The following is a 10792-nucleotide window of genomic DNA, read 5'->3' as shown; positions in this document are numbered from 1 at the left end:
ATGGATATGCAAGTGAATTCCCTTTACAGCTACACTATTTTAAAATATTTCAAGCAAAGAAGATAGTTTTAAATTTTTTAAAATCTTTTAAGAACTACAATGATCTAAGGATGGAAAAGAGAAGCACAGCACATTTTTTGGCATGTATAATGTTTTCCCCAAGAAATTCCTGTGTCATTTTATCCTTTTGTAAACTTTAGAAACGAGCCTGATTTATATCCATCTATTTTGCATTAACCTTTAAGATGGAATCTCCTTATATGTGTGCCATCAAACACTGGTTGTTTTTGTTTTGTTTTGTTTTGCTTTGCTTTGCGTGGGGGGCTACTTTTAGTTTTCTCTGCAATAACGTTGACAAGGAGGGGTGGAGGTGGGTTCTGAATCTCAAAGAATCGTAGGCAGGTGGCTGAGACCTATAAGATGAACCAAAAATAGTGGGCTTATCCAGGCACTCAGACCCCTAAGATAGCCAACAAGTAGACATGCCTTATCTGCAGTATTTCTCTTCAAAGACATATTACTCTTCAGAAATACATTAACACAGGACCATCCAAACTACACTTTCTAAAACACTGTTTCCCAAAAGGTGCTCTGGAAAGCACCAGGCCCGTGAGATGCTTTGTGAAGAAAAAAGCAAATAGTGAGCAAATAAGTTTGCAAAACTGTGTTTTCTGAGAATGATGGTAAAAACAGTAATTACAGCATTTAACAGAGACTCAGGACCCTAGCAACATTATTATTCACAACTAAAATAAGAATAGCAATAGCGATCACTTTGCTCAGTCCAACTGCACATCCCAACAGGAAAGACTGAACTGGTATCAACACTTAAGGAGAAGGAATCATTCCACAGTCTTAACCACAGAGGAAGCAACCAGAACACTATCCATCCTCATTGCTGCGGAAGACACAATGTTCCTCTAGGAGCAATACGGAGATGAGCATAAATGCTCCCTAGCACATGTTTTTCCCTTCCTTTGTAGCATTTAATATCTGCAATTATCTTCTTCTTTTTCTCTTACTTGTTTACTATCTCTTCGACTTAGAATGAAAGCTCCAAGAGAGAAGAATCATGGCATTCGTGGTAACAGCTGACCTAGCCATACACTTGACACATCATAGGCATAAATATTTGTTAAGTAAGTGAATGGTTGAAGTTCCCTGATAAAGACCTGGCTTCTAGGGTCTACTAAGAGTCATCAAAGGGATGGATTTTCACAAGTACCCAGAAAAACACCTCATGCAAATGCCCAAATTCTATCTAAAAGATACCAGCTTTTTTCTGCAACTTCTCTTAGAGCCCACCCAACTTGTGTCCACGCTGGTCTCACGGTGCCTCATACAAGTGAGGCCACTGACAAGGGATCACAGGGATGCAACTGACTTCCAACTCTGTCAGCTAAGACTGGATCTCTTTATGTTTTATATTTTTCCAGCTTTATTGAGTTATAATTGACAGATTAAAATAGGGTGTACAATGTGATGATTTAATATATGCATACATTGTGAAATGATTACTACAATCAAGTTAATGGATACATCCATCACTTCACCTAGTTACTTTTATGTGTGCATGTGGTGAAAACACTTACGATCTACTGTTTGAAAACTTCAAGAACACATAGTTTTATTAACTATAGTTACCATTAGATCCCCAGAGCTTATTCAACTCATAACTGAAAGTGAACACTTGGGCCAACATCTTCCCATTTAACACCCTCAGCCCCTGGCAACAACTGTTGTATTCTCTGGTTCTACTTTTGGAGCTTGACTTTTTTAGGTTCCTCATATTTTTATATTGTATATACTGATCAAGATTCAACCACCTGGGGCATGAGGGCCAGGTTCTCCACCTGAGCCTTGCCCATACGTAGTCTTGAGAGCCAGTCCACGTGAGCCTGGGTTCAAGAGGACAAAATACCCCATACTTCTCAAACATGAGAGAGCTAAGTGAGCTTCACAGAGGCTTAAAGGAGTAGAATTCCTCACAGACGAACATACCCACACCTGCTCAGAATGATTTCTTGCCTCTTGAAGTGAGCATTTCATTTGCCACTCAGAGTCTTAAATACATTTTGAACAAAGGAACTCAATCCAAAGGCCTGAGTGCTGATCTAATAATGAAAGTAAAAAGAGTAATTGTAACAGCTAACACTAATTTGGTGTTTAATAAGAGCCTGCACTTTGCTAAACACCACACATACATCCTTAATTATTATTGTTAATCCCCTCAAACACCTTATGATGCAGATTCTGCTGTTGCTCCCATTTTACAGATGAGGAAAGAGAGGCATAATACCTACTAAATCAAACAACGGCAACCCAAGGCAACAATCAAAAAGCATGGCAGGCCCCTTTCTGCCTTCCCACAGATTCAAAACCCAACTTGAAGGGACAGGGGAGATGAAAAGACTGGGACTCAAGCAATGTTTCCACCTCTCCTGGCCATCCAGTGGCCACCTCAGAAAAACTTTATTGTATTGATTCAGCTCATCTCAGATGCATATACCATAGGTCCAAATAGACTCCTATAACTGCATTAGTCATTCTAGACACTTTAATCCATTACTTAATGCATTACTCAGATCCTGGTACCAGGACGGAATGGCAGGAAGTCAAGGTTGGTTATACATGGGTGAAACAATAATAATCTTGAAAACACCTGCACCTGTGAAGAAACAGCCAGAGTTTGGAAGCATCTCACTATCTAAAAGTTTTATAATTTGTCATTTAAAATCCTTGCCATGGATCTTATTTCTAAGCACATAGTATCTTTGTGTTAGTGATCAGCTTTTAAATAATCATCCTCTAATTAGAGCAACCCCCAATCAAAAATGAGTCACTGACCTTTTCCTCAGTGTTTTATTTCAGTAAGCCAGAATAAACACATGGAATTGTTACTATGGAGACCAAAGGTACTGGAGGGACCCAGACTCTCATTAAAAAATCGACACACCAGCAGGAAAACAAATGATGGATGTTGTGGTTATTTTAGGGAAAATCATGTCCCAAATGTTGAGGTTAAGTCAGCCACCCTTTTTCCTCCAGGAAAAAAAAAAAGTTTCCGATGCGAATGGTTTGAATTAATGCCATGGGTATTTATAACAACAGTCTGGTTAGGGAGCTTACTTGCTATTCATCAAGCAAATGTCCCCTAGGATTAAAGAAGCCCAAAGAAAATATTTTTAAAATAATAAATAAAATGTCTTTTGGGGTGGGAAGCAGTCATATTCGTATTCAAAATCATGAATGCTGGGTTGAGTCCTCAAAGCCCAAGGCCACTGGATCCAGACAATTCCTCAATGCTTTTGGAAGAGATCAGCAGGACACATGTGTCCCAGCTGACGCGCCAGCAGGAGAGTTAGTGTTTTCTTAAGTTGACACCCCAAGTAGTAAATAAGAAAAGAGAAACTAAGAGTGGTCCAACACACGGATCTAAAATTGGAAAGGCATTGACTGTCTCTTTCTAAAACAGCTCCCTTAGTTGAGTTTTGGAGAGAAAAGTTGGAAGAGAAGAGGCTTAACATTTTTAGCGTATCATTGGAAAATGCCATCCTCAATTTTAAAAATAGTATTGAACAAAGACATATTGTTTTGGTGTTGCCTACAGAAGCACCACCACACAGGTTCCTCTCCTTCATGGTGACTCTGTACAGGAGGCCTGTCTGTGCAGTGGTGTAGAGAGGTGGACAGAGGGGCCAAAATGTTATAAAGGGCCCAAGAAGGCCCTGTGGGAGTGAGGACAGCCAGGGTGGCCATAAGCAGACGGCCAGCATCGGGCTCACGCTCCTGTCTGTCTCCATCCAGGGGCCTGGTACCAGATGACCCAGGGCCACACTGATCCTGTCTTTATTTTAAATATTGATAATTTGTTCAGGTATAGATTTTTCAAAAATATTTATCTTAAATAGTTATTATTTACATAGTTTAAAATACAACATTGAAATGTTATTTATCTTGATTATTGAATTTTTGGTGGGCCCTTAAATTTTGTGCCCCAGGCAAACATCTCACTTGCCTTACCCTACTGCCTCACCTCCAGCAGTGGGGGTCCCATCAGGGTCCCTCAGCAGAAGAGCACCTGTTTCCACCCAGGCAGTAGGAGAGAGCAGCTCAAGGAAAACCTGTTATCAGGGAGAGTGGTGTCCTGAGGGAATCTCTAGGCGCAGGACTCTCCTTCTCTCTCAACACATCAGTCCAAGCAAAACCAGCAAGACACTACTTCTAAACCCCAAAATGAAAGGCCAGTTTCCAGCTGTAGCTTTAGATCCCTGGTCTCAGTCCCTTGTCTGCCATTTGATTAGTCAAGCCTCCAAGCTTCAGTGTCCTCCTGTGTTCACTGGGAATAAAGAAGGCTACTTCCTAGGATTGCTGTGAGAATTCAGTGGGGTTATGCACATCAATAGCTAAGAAACATGAAACATTCCATCAGTGTCAATCATTGTTCTTGTTTTTCTGATCTTGATTCCTCCACTAGGTACTTCACTCCTTGAAGTCTCAGTTTTCAGGAACATGGGGAAATAACAGTGCCATCTCTTAAGGTTGCTGTAAAGAGTGACTGCTACAATACACAAAGTGCCTAGAACATTGTCTGCCCATAGCATTAACTATTATCATTACAACTACTACTAGTACAGCTACTTCTGCTGTTATTAACATACTAGCTTCCTCCTCCTCTTTCTCCAGTTCTTCCTATTATGCTGCTCTGTCCTCCTAGAAGCTGGGTAGTTAACACAGCTGCAATGAAACCTAGAAACTTCTCCACTGTGCAAGGGATCCTTAGTCTGTGTTTAACATTCAAATCAGTTTACTATATGCTGTGCTTTTTAAAATGTTTTAAGCTATTCGAACATATTTATTTTCTGCATGCAATGCCAAATAACCTGTTGAATTGATTTTCTCATTTTTTTTAGCTTGGTTGTTTGGGTATGCTGCAGACAGAACCCCAGACAACAGAAGAGTGAGTGTACTTCGACTGTTTATAAAGGAGCGGCATAAAAATAATCTTTAAAGCTAAGGGAATGTTAATATTTAGATCTATCTAAGGGAAAATAATAACAGTTTGTGACTTCCTCTATCCTCACTCCCAGGGCAAACATTTTTGAGGGAGGATTTTATTTTGTAACATAAATTGTTTTCTATATAACCCCAAAGACATGAATGATTAATAGCTATAGAAAGAGATGCCCATAATTAGCAGCTTGGGTACAGTCAGATATAAACATACATTTTGTTTATGAAACATGTATCTTGAAAAAGATCACATCTTGCCAAATGTCACAATAGGGTCAAGATGATAAGGAAAAAGCCATTAGGACAAAGATTTTTAAATAAAATCCAAATTAGATATAATACATATGTGCCACACGAAATTTTATCCAGGTTTATTCTTTCATCATCAATGTCATTGTAATTGTCATTAATTATTACCAGTATCAATTTGGCATAACATCGTGATTCTGATTTTAATTTTAACTCCACAGATCTTAACCAAACACATAGTAATTACCTTGAATGCATATAAATAAATGCTTTTCATATAATGGGTCAACATTTCATGACTGCATAATTTATATGGTTTATTATCACTAATAATAGAATTGATGATATCTGGCACTTATAAGGTATTTGTGGAGCACCAGACACCGGCCTAAATTCCTTAAATGCGTTGAATCCTGTAATCCTTATAAGAATCCCTGTAGGATAGAAATGATCATCCCCACTTTATCAGTGAAGACACCGAGACTTAGAGAAATCAAGTAACTCTACCAACGTTGCATTTTATAATCTGAATGCAGGCTGTTGAACATCAAAGCACATCCTCTAAACCACTGTACTAACCAGGAACCACCCAAGTTGACAAGGTGATCTCCTTCTGATCACCATGAACATCTGATACGGCATCCCTGCTCTTGATGATCTAAATGTGGCTGTGACTTCACCAACAGCCGGCCAGTGATTGGACCAACAGCAGACACCTCACCAAAGAGAACCAATCAGATTCTTGCTGTGTGGACAGTAGACTGTCAGCTCCTTAGCGGGGTGGTTGCACAGGCATGAGACCTGGGCCAGGGCCGTCACAGACTGCCCAGGCTGGGGAGGCAGGCAAAGCGAGGAAAGAAGAGGGAGGGGAAGGGCACTCAGGGAGAGATTAAAGAGCTCATGCAGCCCCTTAGTTACAGTAGAACCTCATTTTCCACTTTCCAAGAATCCCCTCAGACCCATCTATACTACTCTGCGCTTGGTTTCTAAGAGATTTTTTGTGTATCCTTTCAACAAACCCTTCTTTGTATTGGCCTGAGTTTAAGGGCATTCTGATCTCTGCAGGACAGAGAAGTGCCCATTCTTGACTAGACATCATCAAATGGAATTTCTCCTCATTATACAAAAAGCAGGCTTGAATCTCAATCCCTAGAGTCATGTGTATAAGCAATGTGACTTTATTTTTCTATACCACAACTGAATTTCTATTTTGAGAGCCCTTGTTGAAGGAGTAGAAGAAGCTTAGTCCACTCATTTCAGGATTCTAGAGGGGTGGGGGGAGGTTGAGTGGTAACAAGGAGGCAGGGATGGGGGTGGTGGACATTGAGTTCCCAGTCATCGTCATTTGCTTTCCACAGCAGCATCTGTTGAGATGCCCCCTGGGACCCTGGCCCTGGTTACCATGCAACAAGTTCACTGCTGCCCAGCCCACATTCCCATCGATGCCTCTGCTTTTGCTTCTTCTGTGCTCCTCTCTTGTGCCCAGGAATTCACTTACTGCTCCATACCATGCTGGGCAGAGAGAAACTGTGGGGTCATCCAAGAACTCATCCACTTGGCTCAGAGAATCATTCTTCCCGCCCCACTGGGCCATGAGAAACTGATGCTAAGGCTCTTCCTCCCCTACAGTCATTTCCCCTCTGAGCACCACCAGCGAGGTGCACGTCCTGTGTGCATCCAGTTCCGACAAATCTATCTAGGGGCTCTGTAGTCACACCTACCCAGGGCTTGACCTGGGTAAGGACTGGGCACCAGTCCTCTTTCTCAGGGATTATCCAAACCAAAGCTCCCAAATGTGCTCCCACAACTTCCTGATGCTTCCTGCTCCATCGACTCTTGTCCCCCTCATGGTGGGAAGCTGACCCTCCCTGTGATATTCTAGCTCATCTATTACTCATGCCCTGAGGTTCTTCTCTCTCCTGAAGGAGCTAGGATTTTAGAACCCAAAAGCCAAGACTGACTTTATATCTTGTGCTTGCTCTACAACCTACCTTCCCTAAGGCAATAAAACTAGACCAGCCTAGTGTACTAAATGGAAGCCAGAACCAAGCAACACAAGGAAATACTAGAAAAATCCTCAGCTGATATTTCAAAATATTGCCCCACCACAGTGCATGAGGACCCTACAGCCTCACAAAGCTTTGTTCCGGCCATAGGCCTTGATTTCACTGTCCATTTCCTCCAGATGATGTTGGCCAAGCTGCAGAGAGGTATCTCTAAGCTTCAGCAAAATTGAGGGCTCTGTGATTCTGCCATTTCACATGTGATAATGGTGATGATGTATGATGAACCATTTATCTCGTTTTCTTTAAGATTTGCCATTAGAGTGAGTCTCAAATTGTGAAATCTGAGAGAAAGTAAATTGTTAATGGAGATTTGCCCTCTTTCCTTGTTTTGCCTTTTCTATAAAAGTTGTGCTAAACATTAAGAAAACATGTCTTTTACCTGCTAAAATAACTGTCAGTCCACACCAAAAGGCTCATAATTTATCTTCCTTGTTGTATTTCTCCATCTTCATAAATATATTAAATAACTTTCCTTTTTATATTTTATTCTCTCATAAGAACAGGTAAAACATTTCAGTGTGGACAAAAGAACTTATTGGTGGTTTACAGAAAATACATCCATGTGAAATACCACATCTAATAAAAATTAAGAAAAAATAGTCATACTGCTTTATCAGAGTCAATATCAAGAGTGAGAGCTATGTCTAAACCGGACTTAGGCATTTGCTTTTTCTTATTTTCTAGCCTCAAAGAATCTTGCCTTTTCTAAGAGGCTCATACCTTCATCAGTATCTCTTAACTGAACAACTCCAGTAGCTCACTCTTCCCTCGACTCCTTTAACATAGACTTATTATGAATCTACTGTGTATTGGGCATGGGATGCAAAATAACTAACACAAGGAAGTCACAGGTCAGTGGAGGAGATGGAAATTACAGCACAAAGTAAGTTCTTATGACAGAGAACTTACTGGGATTAGGTGCAGCTTTCCACGTTCCGTGCCAGTGCTGGGTCTACCACCCTTCCAGCCTCCAAGCTGGCACCAGTTCCCTTCCTCCAGTGCATTCCAGATTAAATGCCCCTCCTGCTAAAAAATCTCAGTGGTTCCCCAGTGTCATTTCCTGATCTAGTTTGGGGGATATTAGTTTCAGGAAATCTGAGAAGGTATTACATGAATAGGGGACCTTGTGTTAACATAAATGGGAAGCAAAGGGTAAAACAGAGTTAGACCATTTGGTTGTGTTGATTTTTCAGGAGTTCTCAGGGCTTGTTATTTGAGCTTATTTGGCTTTTAGCAATGCTAAAATGTGTTCGTGTAGTGAAAATATTGTGCATATCCAAAAGGAAGGGTGCATATTTACAGCATCTCTCCCAAACTTGTGACCACAGAATCCTTTACTTCCAGAGCATGTTGCAGGAGGAAGGAAGGAAGGAAGGAAAGAAGGAAGGAAGGAAAGAAGGAAGGAAGGAAGGAAGGAAGGAGGGAGGGAGGGAGGGAGAGAGGGAGGATGGAAGGGAGGGAGGAAGGGGAAGGGAGGGAGGGAAGGAAGGAAGGAACCCCATGCAAAAAAACAAAACCAAACAAACAAAAAGCCTGAGAAGCACTACTCTAAGGAATAAAGTTCAAACTTCTCAGCAAGGTATTTAAGGCTGTTGAAATCTGTCTCTAATCTATCCTCGCAACCCTATTTCTTATCATTCTTTCCTTCCTGTACATCATGCACCACACTTGTTGCCTTATTATTAGTTCTCTAAGTAGATGGTACACCTTAACATGCTTGAGGTTTTTAAAAAATTTTTATTTTATATTGGATATAGCTGATTAACAATGTTGTGATAGTTTCAGGTGCACAGCAAAGCAACTCAGCCATACACATACATGTATCCTTTCTCCCTCAAACTCCCCTCCCATCCAAGCTGCCACATAACATTGAGCAGAGTTCCCTGTGCTATACAGGAGGTCCTTGTTGGTTATTCATTTTAAATATAGTAATGTGTACATGTCCATCCCATACTCCTTAACTATTCCTTCTTCTCATCCTTCCCCTCTGGTAACCATAAGTTCCTTCTCTAAGTCTGTGAGTCTGTTTCTGTTTCGTAAATAAGTTCTTTTGTATCATTTCTTTTTAGATTCCGTACATACTATATTTCTCTTTCTCTGTCTGACTTACTTCACTCAGTATGACAATCTCTAGGTGCATCCATGTTGCTGCAAATGGCATTACTTCATTCTTTTAATGGCTGAGTAATATTCCTTTGTATATACGTACCACATCTTCTTTATCCATTCCTCTGTCGGTGGACATTTAGGTTGCTTCCATGTCTTGGCTATTGTAAACAGTGCTGCAATGAACATTGGGGTGCATGTATCCTTTAGTACCATGTTTTTCTGCTTGAGTTTTTATTTGTATATTTCTCTGCTTATCATGCTCCTCACCATTCTCCTTTATTTCACCTCTCTTCACCCAAACTCCTATCAACACTGCAAAACCCACTCAACTGTCATCTTCTTGATAGTGCCTTCACTGATCTACCCAGACTATGTGAATCACTCCTCTTCTATATTTTCACCACTCTTTATATATATATATTGTAGTACCAATCACTTCGTATACATATTTCTCTGCCTCCCTCAAGGGATTGCAAGCTCCCTGGACTTCCTCTTCATATCCCCAGCATCTAGCCAGTCTTCCACTACATAAATGATTATGTACACACTGAAAATTTCATATTAAGTTTTCAAACATTTGACAAAACTCCCATGCCTTCTTTCAAACCACCAGAAAAATACAGGTGTGACTTGTGTGCCCCTTTCTCTTAAATTTAGATTCCATGTTTGAAACAGGGTTATCAATAGATAGGCAACGTGATTACTACAAAGGAATTCTTAAGTCACCCATACCTCTTAGATTTTTTTCTTCTGCCTAGTTATAAAATCACACGCCTTTCTCACATGTCATAATCACCTTTAAAATTGTACAGAATCTTGCTCTGTATCTCTCTATAAACAAAAAGGAAAAAGGGGGGGCTTTATGCTGCAGTGCCTGCCTGGCACAAAAAATATTTGTTGGAAACATTTAAAAAGTTATATTCTCTGGGAGAGAAGATAAGCCCCTCCCAAATGCCAGTTCTTCCCCCAGGTTCAAAGAGCAGACCCACATGCTCCCTGCTGCTCTCTGGGCTCATCAGCCTTTCCCTTTGGATTTTCTTTCTTTTATATTTTCATCTGCCTCCTAGTGTCCAGGCATCTCCAGAACATCAGAGGAACTGGCAGACTAGGGTAGTCTTAGGGTAGTCTGCACTCCTGTCCGCCTTCATGTGCCCCATTGCCCCCTCTCCAGTTTCCTCCTTCTCTCACTGAGACTCAAAGAAATTTGTTCATTTTGCCAACAATTCTCAGACGCTTCCAGTTCAGCAAAGAGGTTGACTTATTTTATTCCCTGGTGGGAAAAAGAAACGTGACGTTCTCCTCATTAAAACACTATTTTTCTCGCTGCAAGGAAAAGTTTAACATTGTATAGCCCC

This window comes from Neophocaena asiaeorientalis, unplaced genomic scaffold (genome assembly GCF_003031525.2).
Source record: "Neophocaena asiaeorientalis asiaeorientalis breed wild unplaced genomic scaffold, Neophocaena_asiaeorientalis_V1.1 scaffold59, whole genome shotgun sequence".
NCBI lineage: Eukaryota > Metazoa > Chordata > Mammalia > Artiodactyla > Phocoenidae > Neophocaena > Neophocaena asiaeorientalis.
Note: the sequence above shows the minus strand (reverse complement) of the source record.